The sequence below is a fragment of the Hyaena hyaena genome, unplaced genomic scaffold (genome assembly GCF_003009895.1).
Source record: "Hyaena hyaena isolate Hyena2069 unplaced genomic scaffold, ASM300989v1 scaffold_218, whole genome shotgun sequence".
NCBI classification, from domain to species: Eukaryota; Metazoa; Chordata; class Mammalia; order Carnivora; family Hyaenidae; genus Hyaena; species Hyaena hyaena.
Window position 1 is genome coordinate 1,389,423 of NW_024080851.1, and position 17,661 is coordinate 1,407,083.

A 17,661-nucleotide genomic window follows, 5' to 3' on the forward strand; every position below is an offset into this window, starting at 1 on the left:
CACCGCCTACCTTCCTGCACCGCTGACCTCGGCTGGTGGCTTCCATGCTCAGGAGTGCCTCGTGGGACAGCTCATATACTAGGGCTCTGGCCATCACATCCACCTTCCAGGACATCAGCACAAGGAAGTGGGGGAGCAGGGAAGGACGGTGAGCCTGCTCTCCCTCTTGCAAGAACGTTGTCTGGGAGTCCTCCCTGCATGCCTGCTCCTGGACAGCGCTCAGTCACTGAGCACTCACCGCTGCCACGGGGCTCAGGAACCAGACTCTGTGCTGTAGGTTCTGTGTTCAGCAGAAACACAGGAGCTCCTCCACCCTGGGTCGTTTGTACACATGCCGTGAGGGGTTTTTCCCCATATTCATAATATTTGCTATATATGTATTATATTTAGTTACATGTCACTGTATTATTTCTTATTTTTATCTTATTTTGTAATACAATGTATGGTCAAGGTGGCTGACATACAGTGTGCACAGTGTGCTCTTGGTTCCGGGGGTCGACTCCCATGATTCATCACTCACGTTCGACACCCAGCGCTCATCCCAGCAAGTGCCCTCCCCTGTGCCCATCCCCCATGGTCACTGCAAAACGTATTCATATAGTTCATCTCACATTTTCTGATGTTGAGCAACGCTGAGGTATTTCCCATCACGTCACGATTATTTCAACATGCGTTTTTCTTTCACTGCTGTACAGTTTTTTTGTCTTCAAACTGGAACCTTCAATCCACTTAGAGTTTATTTTGGTGCACGGTGGAATGGCAAATAAATTCATTTGCAAAGGTTGACCATTATCTCCAGTGTTGGTGGCATAATCCATCTGTTCGTGTGCAGAGCCACTCCCCGGCCGCTGGGCCAGACCGCCACCTGCCCCCTCTCCCTCCACCCCCTCGGGGACCCTCCTTCCAAACACTTCCCTCCTGGGCCACTGCACCTGCCGGGAGCTGCACCAGGACACTCCTCCAGAGAGAATCAGGTGCCACTTGCCTGTCGGGACCACACTGCTGTGCTTCACACTGAGGGGACCAACCCTGTGCAGTGAACATGTCCCCTAATGCCGGAGCACTTCCTGCCCATCCTCAGATGTAACCAAGGAGGCTGGACTTTTTATGGGGCTTAGCAAATCCGGTTTTTTCCATATAGGTCCTATTCATTTCTCAAGAAACATGTACTTCCAGGGGCACCTGGGTGGCTCAGTCAGTTAAGCATCTGACTCTTGATCTTGGCTCAGGTCATGATCTCATGGTTCCTGGGTTCGAGCCCCCAGCCAGGCTCTGAGCTGTCAGCTTGGAATTCTCTCTCTCTCTCTCTCTCTCAAAATAAATAAAGTTTTTTAAAAATGTGTTATTTATGTATTTTTCACTTCTCTGGAGATCATGTATCATTTTGCGGGTGAAGGAGTCATCTTACGACCTCGTTGACCCGCAGATTCTGACAAGGACGTGGGGAGTTTTTTATGTGTGTACATTTATTTTTACGTAACTCTCTCGCAAAGTTGCACCGCCATAGTTGCTCTGAAATTCCTCTCCGGTTTCCCAGGAGGATGGGCATCATCCACAAGCCAGAACTCTCTCCTCCCCTTTCGGACTTAAACTGACCCAGTGATGGCTTCCCTGTTACTTTCCATCCCTGGACCTTCCAGCACAGCGGCGGCAGGAGGCCAGTCCGAGGAAGTGACCACAGCGGGTGGAGGGCACTGGAGGGCAGAGGCGCCCAGACCCCAATCCTGGGTTTCCTTCCAGAACGGCCCCGGCCTCTGCTGCCTCCCTGGCCCGTGACTTCCTGAGACTCCTTGGGACCTGGACACAGTGCCCTTGCACTGCTTGTAGGTTGAAACAGAGGTTTCGAGCGCTGGCCGTCCCTGCTGGCCATGTGGACGGTCCCTGTCTCAGGCTTGACCCGTCCACACAACATCCACAGTTGCTGTTGAACCTTGAGAGAACATTCTAGAAACTGCCTAAACATCCAGATCTTTGTGCTTTCAAGCTGGTGACCAGGAAAGAAGGCACCTCGCAGAAGTAGGGATGGAAAGAGGGAGCGGCAGTAAAACAGATTCTGGAGCTGGAGCCACGAGGTGGTTTCTCAGGTGCAGGCACCTGAGGGCCTCCCTCTGCTGACCTACTTGTCAGTCGATAAAAGGAAACTGTGAAGCAGCCTGAGCACAAGACGAAGGGCCACTTGCACTGGGCCGGCCTCCTGGGGCTAAAGGGCAGTGGAGATCCCTGCCTCCCAGCCTCCCAGCCTCCCCTAGCCTCTCCCCTCAGCTGCCTGCTACATCCATCCTAGGACACCGTGTGCCGTGATCAGCAGTCTATCTGACTTTGCCTGTGGATTTGGATTGACCGTGGTGATTTCCACTGAAGTACTGCCACTTTGGTTTCTCCCCCATAAACGCTGTGGCCGTGCTCTCTAAAGTGCAGGTAGTGGAGACGAAGGTGCTGACAGCCTAATGGCGGCGTGACCCAGACATCAGCTCACACACGGGCAAGCAGGCTGGTTCAGTCCAGGGGGGCCACGCAACTGGGTCAGGGAGATCACAGAGCTCGCGCCACGGCACATGGGAAGGAATGGGAAAGCTGCCCAAGCGCCCACTGACGGATGCGTGGATAAAGATGTGGTTTATATATACGAAGGAATACTACTCAGCCATCAGAAAGAATGGAGTCCTGCCCCTCGCAACAATGTGGGTGTTATGTTAAGTGAAATAAGCCAGGCGGAGAAAGACAAATATATGACTTCACTCATATGTGGAATTTGAGAAACAAATGAACAAAGGAAAACAAGAGAGACAGAGAGAAGCAAACCAAGAAACAGACTGTAGGTACAGAGAACACACCATGGAGCCCAGAGGGAGGGAGGACAGGGGACAGGTGACGGGGTGAAGGAGTACTTGTCGTGATGACCACAGGAGACGTGGGGATGTGTTGAATCACCACGTTGCACACTTGGAACCAACACCACACTGGGTGCTAACTAGGCTTCAAAAAACAAATAATTTGGATGCATGAAAACATAGGAATATGGAGCCTCGAGTCCAGGACAAGATGAGCAGACCCTTTTAAGTCAGCCAAAGGGCCGCTGTCTGTCTCCAGCAAACACGGGTGCTCAGCTAGAAATGGCAGCTGTTGGGGAGCCAGGGTGGGGTGCCAGTTAAGTGTCTGACTCGTGAATTCCACTCAGGTCACGATCTCACAATTCATGAGTTCAAGCCCCGCGTCGGGCTAGGCGCTGACAGTGCAGAGCCTGCTTGGGATTCTCTCTTTCCCTCTCTCTCTGCCCCCTCCCTCTCTCTCTCTCAAAATAAATAAATAAACGTTAAGAAAAAGGGACAGCAGCTGTGGAAATAGTTGGGCATGCCATGCGAGCAAAACTGCGTTTCCTATCTCCAATGGCACTTAAAATGGCCTGTGTGCCTACAGAAGGCAGGGATGGCCTGAACCTTGTTGGCACTTTGCACATGCAGCCGGACCCTGGGGATGATCGTGCTATCCATGCAATGTGAAGAGATGCCAGGGTCCACGGCCACAGAGACGAGCCGACCCTGCTTCACAGGCACTCAGACGTGAAACATGGGCCCAAACTGTCTCCTTCGTTTCTAAGATCCTTTTCGAGAAACTGCAGGAAACATAAAAGAGCAGACTGTTGGCATCTTGTCCAAATATGAACTACACTTTGCTCACATGTCCGGGCATTTGGCTGACGTGCAGGGTCATCCTGGCAGATTGCATTTATTCTTCTGATTTCTTGCCAAAGAAAAGGAGATTCCTCTTCTAGATCCTGGATGTGCACACCTCAAACTCAGCCACAGAACAGGAGTGACAGCTGACATGTTCAAGGCACGGCTTCTCAGGGAGGTGGTGGTAGAGAGCTTTATGCAGAGGGGGCAGAGCTGAGGGACTACCTTGTATGGGCTCTGGGCCTGGCACTGAGCTCAGAACTCTTGTGTCTTTCATCTTAATCTAATCTATTCTTTCTTCCCGGCAAAATCTTGGGTGCCAAATGAGGCCCAAACAAAGGTAGACGGGTGACAATCAAGAAGATCTGAGCATCGTACCCAGGACATAACAGTGGCTGTCCCTGCTCCATTCGAAGCGCTTACGAAGTCGAGCGAGGAAGATGAACTCACCAAAGTACCTCTGGGGGCGTACGGAAGCCACTTAGGAATGACAGCGGCTGAACAGTGGTGAGGGAAACACCCTTGGCGTCACTCATATCTGTGCAAAACCATGAGCACCCCCTCGCCCCCACGATGCCTCTCCGTCTAGAATGCCCACGGCCCCCTCGCCCAGCACTCCTTTGGTCATGACCATGTCTGGTGCTGACATGCACACGGCCCAGAGGTTAGGACGTGCCCTGCCTGATCTCAGAGGATGGCACGGGCGGCCCCAGACTCCAGCGTGAAGGTCTCTGGAGCCAAATGTGGAAACTCAGCAATAAGAGGCACCCTTGGTGTTGGTTAGTGTTGGTGGAACCCCTCTCCCCCGTGCACCTGCTCTGTGACCTTGACTGGTCCTGTTACACACCTCCCCTTGCTCATCCCTAACCAGATTGATCAGGTTGATCCCTACCTCACTGGGATTCTAGGGAGTGAATAAAATAAGGACTCCAGAGCTATCTGGAGTCTCATGTGGCCCAGATCTGCCTCTTCTGGTGAGACACGGATCTCCCCACCCGAGCGGATGGCTGTGGTCCTTCTTCCCACATTGTGCTCATGGCCCAGACTCCCCGTGGGCTCTGGAGAGAGTGAACCCAGGCCCTCCGAAGGAGCGACCTCCATGCCTTATGCACCAGACCATCCCTCCCAGCCCCACACATGGACCGAGCACCGTCATGGAAACAATGACAGGGGCTCGAAGATGCCAAGAGAAATATAGCAAGCGATATACAAGCCAGATGTGCATTGTCTAGACAAGTTAACGTCATGACCAAATCCAGTTCCACAAATCAGATTATCTTCAGTGCCCCATCCCACATTTCCAGCCTCGTAGAGAATCACTTGGAAGGAGACATTGCGCCAACATGGGCCCCCGGCTCCTTTCCTTTCACGAAGCTAGAAGGCCTGGCTCGGCCTCAGACAGAATTGCAAAGACAAAATTCACCCTCAGCATTGCACACTGCCATGAAAGGACTGAGTGGCATAGGTGGGAGAGGGTGGAGGGGAAGGGTGCCCGTCTGGGACTCTCCAGGAACGAGGGGAAGTAAGTGTCCTTCACACGGACTTGGGAACATTCCTCAAGGCTGAATCAAACAGTGTGATCGCTGTGGGTGTGTCTGACATTTCTGTAGGCCTGCAGGGTTATCCACCCTGTGCCAGGCCATCACAAGGGCGTCTGGGGAACATCCGTACAATGTGGAGCCCCCAATTCCACAGAGGAATCTAGGTTTGTCAGGGATTAAGAGAGACAGCTGGTCTGGAGCTGCCTAGATGCTAGCTGTGATATCTGTTGGTTGTGCAACTTCGACAAGCCCTCTTTGGCTGTGAGCCTGCCTCCCCAGTGGTCACAGGAGGGAGGACATTTGTAACACAGATATCAGAAGGGTGACATGGTATCATACACGTATTTCACGTGCGTATTCAGGTATCTCTGTTAGGACTCCGAACCGCCTTGCTGGTAATGAGTCTGCATCCCCCAGGAAAGGGAACAGGGCTCAGAGGTAACAAAAGCACATTGTAACATGAAGTTACTCACTGACAGTGACGTGGCCCTGGGCTTCGGAGGGTTTCCTCCATTCCAGGCCACACTGAGCAAACTTTTCCTGCACCCTAAGGTGAGCTAAGTCAGAAGGAAGAAAAAATACAGCTTTTCTAAGTAGTTTCCAAAAATGTAGAGGTTAGTCTCTCACAGAAAAGAAGTCTGGAGTTGGAAGTCCAGGGCTGGTGGGGCAACTCCATGATTTTCTCTGTAAGCCGGACCCTTCTGTCCTTAGAACGTGGTTCTTCTAATTTGCCTCATATTCCAAAATGGCTGCTAGATCCCCAGCCATTCCATCGGTGCTCCAGCTAGGAAGAAGGAGTGAGGGTAAAAGAGCACATGTCCTAGCCGGGACAGGACCTCTTGAAAAAGTACTCAGAGCCCCACTTGGTGACTTATACTTACTCCACACCAATGACACTTGGCAGGGAGGAGACGAGGAGAGGTTGGCCTTCCATTGGGACATTGTCACTTGAATTAAAATCATGTCATGTTCCAGGAGAAGAAGAGGAAAAGTAGAAATCGAGAGCAGCCAACAGTCTCCACTATGTTAAGAACACTGATTCCAAACTTGGCCTGTCTGGAGTAACAGTTCCTCTTGTAAGCTCAGGAAGTGTTCCCACATGCACGCCCAAGGTGCCCTTGGGCCATTGTTATATCAGTCATTGACCCACAGGAAGCAGAGCAGCTGTAAAGTGCTGAGGGTCCCACGAAGATGGGGCGCCACCCCACCCCCTACTCTGGACCGCATAGCCATCCACCTGAGCATCTGTCACTTCCCTGCTGGGCCCCCTCTCCCTCATCCATCCATCCATCCATCTGTCCATCCATCCATCTCATCTATCCATTCATTCATCCATCCATCGCACCCATCCACCCACCCATCCATCCATCACACCCATCCATCCATCACACCCATCCATCCATCCATCAGCCCACCCATCCACCCACCCATGCATCCATCCACCATCCATCTGTCCCTCCATCTGTCCATCTATCCATATGTCTGCCTGTCTTTCTGTCCATTCATCCATCTGTCCACCTATCCATCCATCCATCCATCCATCTATCCATCCACCCATCATCCACCCATCCACTCATCCATCCATCCACCCATCCATCCCTCCGCCATCCATCTGTCCATCCATCCATCCGTCTGCCCATCCATCCATCCCTCCATTCGTCCATCTGTCAGTCCAGCCCATGGCAGCCAGCACCCACCTCGTGTTGTGCAGGAACTACAGTGGCTCCCAGCGTCTGTGTGTTGGGCTCACACTCAGAATCTCTCTCGACATGGGATCCGGCATCGGCTAATGCATAAGCCTCTGCTCCAGCGGCCCTCTGTTCCCTGCCAGGCAGCATCCTCAGTGCTTTGCACACAGTGACGGCCTTAATTCTGAAAGAGAAACCTTATGGTGTCACAACTGTTACCCTGATTGACCTATGAGGCAATGGAATAGTAATACCGCCCCACCAGGACCATGCAGATAGTGAGCCTCAGAGCTGGGGACCCCGGAGCTCTGTGCCCAGAGCCCGCCCAGAAACTCCAGGGCATGTCCACCTCCCATGCCATGCTGCATGACTCTCTGTGGCCTGTAAGCTGGCCCTGGGGGCTCCCCCTAATCTTGGGTTCACAGAGGCTGCAGCTGATGTCCTCATGTGTAAGGTAGCACCTGGGGATCCGAATGTCCCCATGCAGAAAGTCCAGCTATAAGGCTGTGACCTTCCCAGTGAACTTGTAGCCCATGAGATTTGCTTCCTGACTGGTGAGAGGGATTCCTGTGACACCCGGTTCCCACAGGTGGCACAGAGGTGCCCTGGCACTGTGGGTGAAAACACTATGAACCAGAAGAGGCTCACAGACGGAAGAGCACGTTGTAGGGGCTTTACCGAGGACAGGGATGAAACAGAGCCAGCTGTGAGGCTGGGGTCTGACCCGGGCAGAGGCACTGGCTTGAAAATGCTGGGCTCTTTCATCTCCGTGCACAGAGAAGGCAGCCACGCACACGTCCTGCTGAGTGAAAATTGACGGTGTGTGTAAAGCACCTAGGATAATAAAGCTTGGCACATTCTTTCCTGGACTTTCCTGAGCTAGTTTCTAAAAATCTCATCTTAGACTCGTTCCCTTAACTAAACATACCCTTGGCAAAGGGGCAGCCTCCTCTGGGACACCTCTAATCTCACATAGTGTGTAAATATCACCATGCTTACAGCTGGTGCTCAATAATTGCTTGCTCAGCTCCTGCACACAGCTGCCCTGGAGAGCACTCGCTGGACCCAAAGCCTGGCAGGGCCACACCCAAAACTGCACCAGCCAGAGGCAGGTCCACAGGGATCAGAAATCAAATCCAGGCAAGTCTGCTGCTGAGAAAGAACCAAACGTGACCCACTGGCATTCTGAGCACCACTAAGGGCAATGGAAAGAGCGTTCGAAGTAAAGGCAGGGCGCCGGGGCGGCTCAGTCAGCTGAGCATCTGACTCTTGATTTCAGCTCAGGTCATGATCTCACTGTCATGGGACTCAGCCCCACGTTGGGCTCTGCGCTGACAGTGTAGAGCTGCTTGGATTCTTTCTCTGCTCCTCTCTCTCTCTCTGCCCCTCCCCTGCTTGTGCTTGCTCGCTCTCTTGCTCTCTCTCTCTTTCTCTCTCTCTCGCTATCTCAAAATAAATACATAAATACACAAAAACAAAGTAAAGAAATAATGCATCTATTTCCAGAACTCTAGTGGGTTTAGGTTATTGATACCAGTTTTCCTACTGAGCGGGGCTGGAAGTGCTGGGTTAAATGTGACACCAGTGTAAACACGTGGCGTCTACAAGACTTAAGGTGTGGGTCCAAAGAAAGGGGGGACACAGACAGACACAAGGGGCAGGGAAGCGACCTGGGACACAAAGGCTCCCATTTCTCCTGGAAGAGCTGAACTCCAAGTGTGACAGCTCGGGGCCCTGGTCAGCTGGCGTCACCACCGGGAAGGGGGCCCACGTGGGGAGTCCTCTGGTCAGGGGAGTCAGTGGGCCCATCCCACCCACAAGGGCTGGGACCCACGTGTCAATGCCCCAGGCCTGGGCACAGCCACGTGTGTGCGGGGCAGCATGCACATGTGGACAGCGGGAACTGCAGCACATGCACGTGCACATGTGTGCTTATGTTCACGTGTGTCTGCTTGTGTTCATGTGTGCACGTGTGTGGTGTGTGTGCACATGTCCACGTGTGGTGTGTGCACTGTTTATACTGTGTGGGGTGCGTGTGCACGCATAGAGGGGGGTGTGTGTGTGTGCGCACACGTGGGTGCATACTGGGAGAGCAGTTGCTGAGGGACCGCAGCGAAAAGCTGGCCCTCACAGGACACGGGAGCCCAGGTCCCAGCACTTGAGTTGGGGGGAAGAGAAAGGAAAAACTCTCAGCCCGTGAAGACGCCGCCCTCCCAGGAGCTCTGCTCTGGGAGGACTGTGGGTCCCAGAGGGAGACCCAGCATGGGGACCAAGAAGGAACGGGCAGAGAACGTGCAGGAGGGGAGGGAGGAGGGCACCCACAGGGCAAGGGGGAGACAGATGGGAAGGGGCCACCGGGACTGGACGGATAAGGATGAATGCTGAGAATTCTCCAGAACTGACTCAAGGATCCTCTCAAATCCCCAAGACGACACACACAAGATATTCCTTTCAAGATATATCCTATCAAAAATACAGACGGAACAGTAAAAATCAAAGAGAAATCTTCAAAGGGGGCCGCGTGGGAGCCCAAGGCAGGCTGTGCACACGGAGCGCCCAGAAGGTGCCGGCCAGACCAGAGCCCTCACAAGAACAGCTCCCAGGAATGGGGGCAGATAAAGTCGTTGAGGCAAACAAACATTGAGAGAATGTGCCTGGAAGACTAATGCTTTGGGAAATTCCCAGACACACGTGAGGCCGAGCAGAGCAGTCCTGGGTGGGACCAGAAAGAATAAGGAACAAAGAAACTGGCAGGTCAAGGAACAATATGAATGAACACTGACCATCTGCGACAGTAATAGCATCAGTAACGTGTGTGAGGTTAACCAGAAGGCGGAATCCAAATCCATGGGACTGGTAATAAGGCGTGAGAGAGGGAGCACAGTAGAGACGTTGGGACATGCAAAGGCCCTGAGGCACCAAGTGTGAGAGCACAAGGCTGTCGACCACCCCAAGGCTTCATCAGGGCAACTCCAACTTTTGTAAAGTCGGCAGCACCTCCTTAAACAGAAGAAACAGAGTGTCACTTCCAACAGGTGGAACGAGAAAACAGTGAAATTGTTTCATTTAAAATGTGTAATTGGGGCACCTGGAGGCTCAGCTGGTTAAGAGTCCAACTTTCGGCTTCAGCTCAGGTCATGATCTCACGGTTCACGGGTTAAAGCCCCGTATCGGGCTCTGTGCTGACAGCTCAGAGCCTGGTTGGGATTCTCTCTCCCTCCCTCTCTCTCTCGAAATAAATAAGTTAGTAAACGTTAAAATAAAACAAATGTGTAATCAATTCAAAAACACCTTGAGACCCAGGCCCAGCAGCAGTGCTGGGAAGGAATATTATCAAGCTGAACGCAGCAACATGTGCAACAAACACACCAGAGAGAGCAATCGTACGAGAGACTAAACTGAGCTCACAGGATCCATGGACCTGGTAGCAAATTGCCAAAGGCACAGACCAGAAATTGGAGCATCCTGGGGGCTTCTCTCTATGGAAGGTGAAATGGCATCTGGTAAACTTCAACCTCCATTTACAAAAAATAAATAAATAAATAAGTCCCCAGAAGGGAAACTTCTGAACCTGTAACAGTCACTCTGCAAACATAGGTCATCAGGCTGGACCCAAGAGTGTCCCCTCGGGACTGTCCCGGGGACAGACGGGAACAGCAGTGTCAACAGTGGGCTTGGGGGCCGTCACTGCAGCAAAGCAGAGAGGGAAGGCACGGGAGGCAAGGACGGTCGCCAGGAAAGCCCCTGAGCTGGGGGACAAAACAACTATGGACCCAGAAACTGCATTCAGTGCCACACACAGAAATCCTAACTGTGTATGTGTGTCTGTGTGTTTCTGTGTGTGTGTGTGTGTCTGTGTGTGTATTTGTGTGTGTGTTTCTGTCTGTGTGTATCTGTGTGTGTGTGTCCCCATGTATGTGTGTGTCTGTGTGTCCCAGTGTGTGTGTCCCGGTGTGTCTATGTGTGTGTGTCCATGTGTGTGTCTGTCTGTGGGGCCCAGTGTGTGTCTGTGTGTCCCAGTGTATGTGGGAGGGGGATGCCCGGTGTGTGTCTGTGTGTGTCTCAGTGTGTGTGTGTGTGTGTCTGTGTGTGTGTGTGTCTGTGTGTCTGTGGGTCCCGGTGTGTGTCTGGGTGTGCCAGTGTGTGTTTGTGTGTGTGTGTGTGTCTGTGTTTGTGTCTGTGGGGCCCAGTATGTGTCTGTGTGTCCCAGTGGGTGGGTGTATCTGTGTGGGTGGGTGTGTCTATGTGTGTGTGTCTGTGTCTGTGTGTCTGTCTGTCCCAGTGTGTGGGGGGAGGAGGGTCCCAGTATATGTCTGTGTGTCCCAATGTGTGTGTGTGTGTGTGTGTGTGTGCGTGCACACGCACCATCCTACATGACTTTACCAGCAGGTTAGTTCTGCATCTTCACCGCCGTCAAGGCACTGAACAGTCCACGCTGAGCATCCTGCGTGCCAGCCTACTGTCCCCGCGGCCATGCGTCCTGGTAGACAATCTTTCATCCCTTGTGAATTCTGTCCTGTGGAAAGCGCAACATACATAGAATCATGAGTTCTGTGAGCTGTGGCATTTGTGCCACTCAGAGCACTTCCTGAATATTCCCCCAGCTCTTGGCGTCATTGGGTGCCCCTTCTTCTTGCCAATTAGCATCCGCAGTTGCAGCGATCTCCACTGCTCACCTCCACTGTCGCGCAGGCCCTGTCGGCCAGTGCGTTGGCTGTTGGGACCCTGTCCACCTGGATGCTTCCCTCCAGGTCCCCAGTTGAGACCCTACACTCATCACTTCCTCCATTTCCATCAGCTTGTGTCTCCTGGGTTTGATGGCCACACACTTAGGGTTCTGTCTCCCTGTGGATCCTTCCCTTTATCATTACACAGCTTCCTTCTCTGCTGCTAAGGATGCTCTTTGCTCCAAAGTCAACTTAACCAGGAGCCTGGGTGGCTCAGTCCGTTAAGCATCCAACTTCAGCTCAGGTCATGATCTCACAGTTCATGAGTTCAAGCCCTATGTCAGGCTCTGTGCTGACAGCTCGGAGCCTAGAGCCTGCTTGGGATTCTGTCTCCCTCTCTCTCTGCCCCTCCCCTGCTCACACACTCTCTATCTCAAAATAAGTTAATTAAACATTATAAAAAATAAAGTCAACTTAACCAGATATGAATATCACCCGTTTTTAACTTTTTAATATAATTTGTCAAATTGGTTTCCATATAACACCCAGTGCTCATCCCATCAAGTGCCCTCCTCCATGCCCATCACCCCCCTTCCCTTCTCTCCCAGCCCCCCATCCACCCTCAGTTTGTTCTCAGTATTCAAGAGTCTCTCATGGTTTGCCTCCCTCCCTCTCTGTAACTATATTTTCCCCCTTCTCCTCCCCCATGGTCTTCTGTTAGGTTTCTCAAGATCCACCTATGAGTGAAAACATACAGTATCTGTCCTTCTCTGCCTGACTGACTTCACGTAGCATAACACCCTTGAGTTCCATCCATGTTGCTACACATGGCCAGATTTCATTCTTTCTCATTGCCATGTAGTATTCCAGGGTATAGATAAACCACATCTTCTTGATCCATTCATCAGTTGATGGACACTTAGGCTCTTTCCATGATTTGGCTATTGTTGAGAGTGCTGCTCATGTGTTCCTATGCATCAGCACTTCTGTATCCCTTGGGTAAATTCCTAGCACTGCTATTGCTGGGTCAGAGGGGAGTTCTATTGTTAATTTTCTGAGGACCCTCCACACTGTTCTCCAGAGGGGCTGTACCAGTTTGCATTCCCACCAACAGCGTAGGAGGGGGCCCGTTTCTCCACATCCTCGCCAGCATCTGGAGTCTCCTGATGTGCTCATTTTAGCCACTCTGACCGGTGTGAGGTGGTATCTCAGTGTGGTTTTGATTTGTATTTCCCTGATGAGGAGGGACGCTGAGCATCGTTTCATGTGCCTTTTTGCCATCTGGATGTCCTCTTTGGAGAAGTGTCTGTTCATATCTTCTGCCCATTTCTTCACTGGATTATTTGTTTTTCGGGTGTGGAGTTTGGTGAGTTCCTTATAGATTTTAGATACTAGCCCTTTATCTGATATGTCATTTGCAACTATCGTTTCCCATTCTGACAGTTGCCTCTTAGTTTTATGGATTGTTTCCTTTGCTGTGCAGAAGCTTTTTGTCTTGATGAGGTCCCAACAATTCATTTTTGCTCTTGATTCCCTTGCCTTTGGGGATGTGTCAAGTAAGAAATTGCTGCAGTTGAGGTCAAGGAGGTTGTTTCCTGCTTTCTCCTCTAGGGTTTTGATGGTTTCCTGTCTCACATTCAGGTCCTTCATCCATTTTGAGTTTTTGTGTATGGTGTGAGAAAGTGATCTAGTTTCATTCTTCTGCATGTTGCTGTCCAGTTCTCCCAGCACCATCTGTTAAAGAGGCTGTCTTTTTGCCATTGGATGCTCTTCCCCACTTTGTCAAAGATTAGTTGGCCAAACATTTGTGGGTCCAATTCTGAGTTCTCTATTCTATTCCATTGGTCTATGCGTCTGTTTTTGTGCCAGTACCATACCGTCTTGATGATTACAGCTTTGTAGTAGAGGCTAAAGTATGGGATGGTGATGCTTCTCATTTTGGTTTTCTTCTTCAATATTACTTTGGCTATTGAGGGTCTTTTTGGTTCTATACAAATTTTAGGATTGTTTGTTCTAGCTTTGAGAAGAATGCTGGTGCAATTTTGATTGGGATTACATTGAATGTGTAGATTGCTTTGGGTAGTATTGACATTATAACAATATTTATTCTTCCGATCCATGAGCATGGAATGTTTTTCCATTACTTTGTGTCTTCTTCAATTTCCTTCATAAGGTCTCTATAGTTTTCAACCTTCTTTCCCTTTGGCACCTACACAAAGTTCTGCCCTCTCGGAGCCCTGACTGTGTCCAACGAGTAAGCCAAGCTTCCCCAGGCAGCCCTACTACAGTCCTGTGTTGTTTCCCTCCTGCTTCTTCGAGACTTTTTTCTTTAACTTTAATTTTCAAAAGTTTATTCATGGGTGTGTTTGGGTTTCTCCTACTTGGGTCTGAATGTGTGTGATGTGCCCCCTGGGGAAGCTGTCCCCTGACGTTTGTCCAAACCTGCCGTCTGCCCCACCTTCTCCCTTCCCCAGAGACCCCTCCTGAGAAGCTCAGCCCTCACTGTGTCCCCCCACCCCATCCCCGGGGCTCTGCTCAGGTTTTTCAGCCGATCACTCTCTATTGTTCAGATCGACTGAACTCTGTCGATCCTCGCCACGTGTCTCAGTCCCGTCCTCTGTCACCCGCCTCCACTACTGACCCCCTCACTACGTTTCTCTTTTTATTTCTGTTATTTGCCAATTCTATATGTTTCCTTCGGTTTTGACTTTTATGGGGCTTTTGTTTTGGTTTTTCTTTATCTTTTTCTTTTTTGCTGTTTTGCTGTTTTTATAGAGAACTGCCATTTTTTTGCGGAGATTTTCTATTTTTTCATTGGTTTCAAAAGAATTTCCAATGGATTACTGTAGCTTTTTTTTTTTTTCTGAAGACTGCTTTAAAACCCTTGTCAGATAATTCCAGTGACTGATTCATCCTGGTGTGGGCGTCAGTTCACTGTCTTTTCCCGTCCACGCTGTGATGTTCTTGGTTCTTGGCGATGTGTACTGCGTCCTGCATATTTTGGCGGTTACGCAAGCAGATGCTGGGTCCTACTTACACTGTTGTTTCCTCAGGCGGTCGCCCTGCTTTGGTTTGGCCCTTCATGACCTGCAAGGGGCAGTTACATTTTCAGAGCCTTCTGTGTTTGCTCACCTGGGTTCATCCGATGTCGCTGGGTCCCCGCTGGTCCCTATGTGCTGCCAGAGGGTGGAAGGTGACCCGGAGCCTGACCATTGGGATGGAAGCATAGAGGGATTTCACTACCTGGATTTTACCCCTGTCCTGTCTGAACGGCATGGAGGGCCGGGGCTGTGGGGCTGCCCTGGTCCCCTGGACCAGGCTGCTGGCTGTGAGCAAAACATTCTCTTCCTTGCCCATCTCAGGGGTGTCTCCAAGCAGAAAATGGGGTTCCCACCCGTTAGGGAAGGAGAGTGCCTACCTTCACTTGCCTCCTTCCACCACCTTCCAGAGTGTCCTGTGACTTAGAGCTGCCCTCAGCAAACAGAAGCCTGGTCGTTACTGGGAAGTCAGGCCACGTCAACTGGGTGGTGGTGAGTGGGAGGGCGTGGGCCAGGCGAGCCGCAGGCCGTGTGCTCCTCACACGCACGCGGGAAGGCGTGTAAACACGCAATTCCATGCCGGCGGCTGTGGCAGAAAGGGAGGAGAGAGAGATAGTGTCTGCGTGGGGCGCGCTATTACGGGTATTAGAAGCACGAACGGCAGGAACACAGTGGAAAAGGAGCTAAGAACACGCAACAGGCAACTCGCAGAAACGGAAACCCAAAGGCGGCTTCGAGGTTTGCAAAAGGACCTAAACTTGCTTATCATTATGGAATGGAAGCAAGGACAAGTGTCATGCTTCACTCACGCTACAGACACCAGCAGGCTCGGGGATGCCGTTTGGAAGTTACTGGAAAGCGGGAACCCCGGGTATAAACACTCGGAGGCAGGAGCGGGCACCGTGCACCCACCAGTCAGCCAGCAACATGGGCAGCTGTCCCTGGGAAGCCCTAGCAGCGTGGAGGTGTGCCTGTGCCCCCTTGGTCTGAGACACTCTCCATTGACCACTTATTACCTGCATACACACAACCGCGTGAGCAGAGACACACACACACACGCACAGCGGGACTCCGTGGGGTGGAAAATATCTGGAAAACATCCCAAATATTCAGCAGGAGGTTATGCGTCGTGGTTAAGTAATTAGATTTCATTGAAACGATGAAACACAACCTGGTCAGGAGTGTATTCTCCAAATGCCCCAGAGAAACTCCCTGAAGGGCGCCGGATGGGAAAGTGTGTAAAGCTTCACTCTCCCTGATGAGGGAATGGGCGGGGGGGGGGGAGGGAGGGGGGTACAAAGCAGGTCCTCAGGTCTCGTGGTGACTGTGGAGTCATGTGGGGATGACAGAGAGACAGCAGGGGCCGACGGGAGACACGCTTGCTCCTGTATTCCTTCTTTTTTCATTTTTTTAACTTTTATTTAGTTTTGAGAGACAGAGCACAAGCAGGGGAGGGTCAGAGAGAGAGGGAGACACAGAATCGGAAGCAGGCTCCAGGCTCTGAGCTGTTAGCACAGAGCCCGACGTGGGGCTTGAACTTACAAACCACGAGATCGTGACCTGAGCTGAAGTCAGATGCTCAACCGACTGAGCCCCTCAGGCGCCCCATGTATGTATTATTGCTGATACACTTGAATCATGTACTTTTAATGTTTTCATTACAAGCAATGCCTTCAAAAATGCAACATGTTTGGCAGCTGGAATGTGAAACTGCATCAGGTAACATGAGAGAAAAATAAAGTGAGAAACACACCCCCGTCCTGCTTCTCCAGAGAACAAATCCTTTCCCCAAACCTACTTATTTTTTTTTAATGTTTCATTTATTTCTGAGAGAGAGATAGAGTGTGAGCAGGAGAGGAGCAGAGAGAGAGGGAGACACAAAATCCAAAGCAGGCTCCAGGCTCTGAGCTGTCAGCACAGAGCCCGACGTGGGGCTCGAACCCACGTACCGTGAGATCATGACCTGAGCCAAAGTCGGACGCCCAACCAACTGAGCCACCCAGGCGCCCCCAAACTTTCTTATTTTAAACAAGACTCACTGGTTTGCTGTTTGAGAGCCCCTGGGGCCCCGGCACACGTGGGCATGATTTTGTAACTATAGGTAAAGTCCCCTGGGTGGAACCGTCTGCTTATGTGATCTGTCCTTTGAAGACTATTTTTGAGCAGAACCAAGGTGGTTTTATTCTTTTTAAAAAGCATTCTCCTGTCGACAACAGCAGAGTTGCCATAATTAGTATAATATGCACCTCTTGTGTCTGTTCATTTATGAGGCTTTTTAAGATGTTTAAATTCCAGCCCCAAGTTTCAGGAGCACGGTAGGTGAAGGGACACAGCAGTAACAGAAATAATGGGCCCACGAGAGGAAGGGACACCCAGCAGACCCCTGTCCCTTTCCCCTGAGCCACAGTCCACGGTGGATCCCGGCCGCCAGGTGCACGCACCTCCAACCTCGGGCCCCAGGGCATGAGCCTTGCTGACGGAGGGGGAGTCCCTGTTAATTAGGGACAGGAATGCTTCGCAGCATAAAATGGGTAATCCCAGCTGCTGGGGCCAGACGGGGCTTGTTCTCCAGGTCAGGAATTCTCTCTTACCCACACTTGGTATTTTTAGATTCGTGCCCTTGGGGCACAAGCAGCTGATTCTTGTTCCCCAAGCGATCAGCTCAGCGCACCTCTACTGCCCCGGAGTTTTAGTGTAAACGTTACAGACTGTCCTGAAAATAACCTCAGGGCATGCTCAGAAGAGGGACAAGCCTGGCGGTGGCTCTTCAGCCTCCGGACAGACCAAGATATGTTTAGAATTTGCAGTGGATAAATTAAGGACAGGGGGCTCCATTAGTTAATGCGACTGGGAGATCTCTTGTGTTTGAGAAAATAGGCCACACCAGATACAATCAGGGCGCAAGGCTGCATGAGGTCAGTGCCTGGTGGGATCAGCGGACTCCCAGGCGATGAGATCTGTAATTGCCTGGGTAATTACCACCCACCCCACACGAAATCCCTCCAGGGCCTCCCTGAGCATGTCACATGGGACCTCGTGTGCTCGCCCGGGCG

General features: G+C 51.4%; 1 long non-coding RNA gene across 1 annotated transcript; it reads right to left on the reverse strand.

Moving 5' to 3' along the window:
* Window positions 1-6,918: 6,918 nt before the first annotated feature.
* LOC120238913 lies at window positions 6,919-15,037 on the reverse strand. The gene is made up of 4 exons (XR_005530328.1): window positions 14,989-15,037; window positions 14,703-14,775; window positions 11,287-11,419; window positions 6,919-7,087 (listed from the first exon to the last, which is right to left on the reverse strand). It is a non-coding gene; the product is annotated as an uncharacterized LOC120238913 (long non-coding RNA).
* Window positions 15,038-17,661: the final 2,624 nt, after the last annotated feature.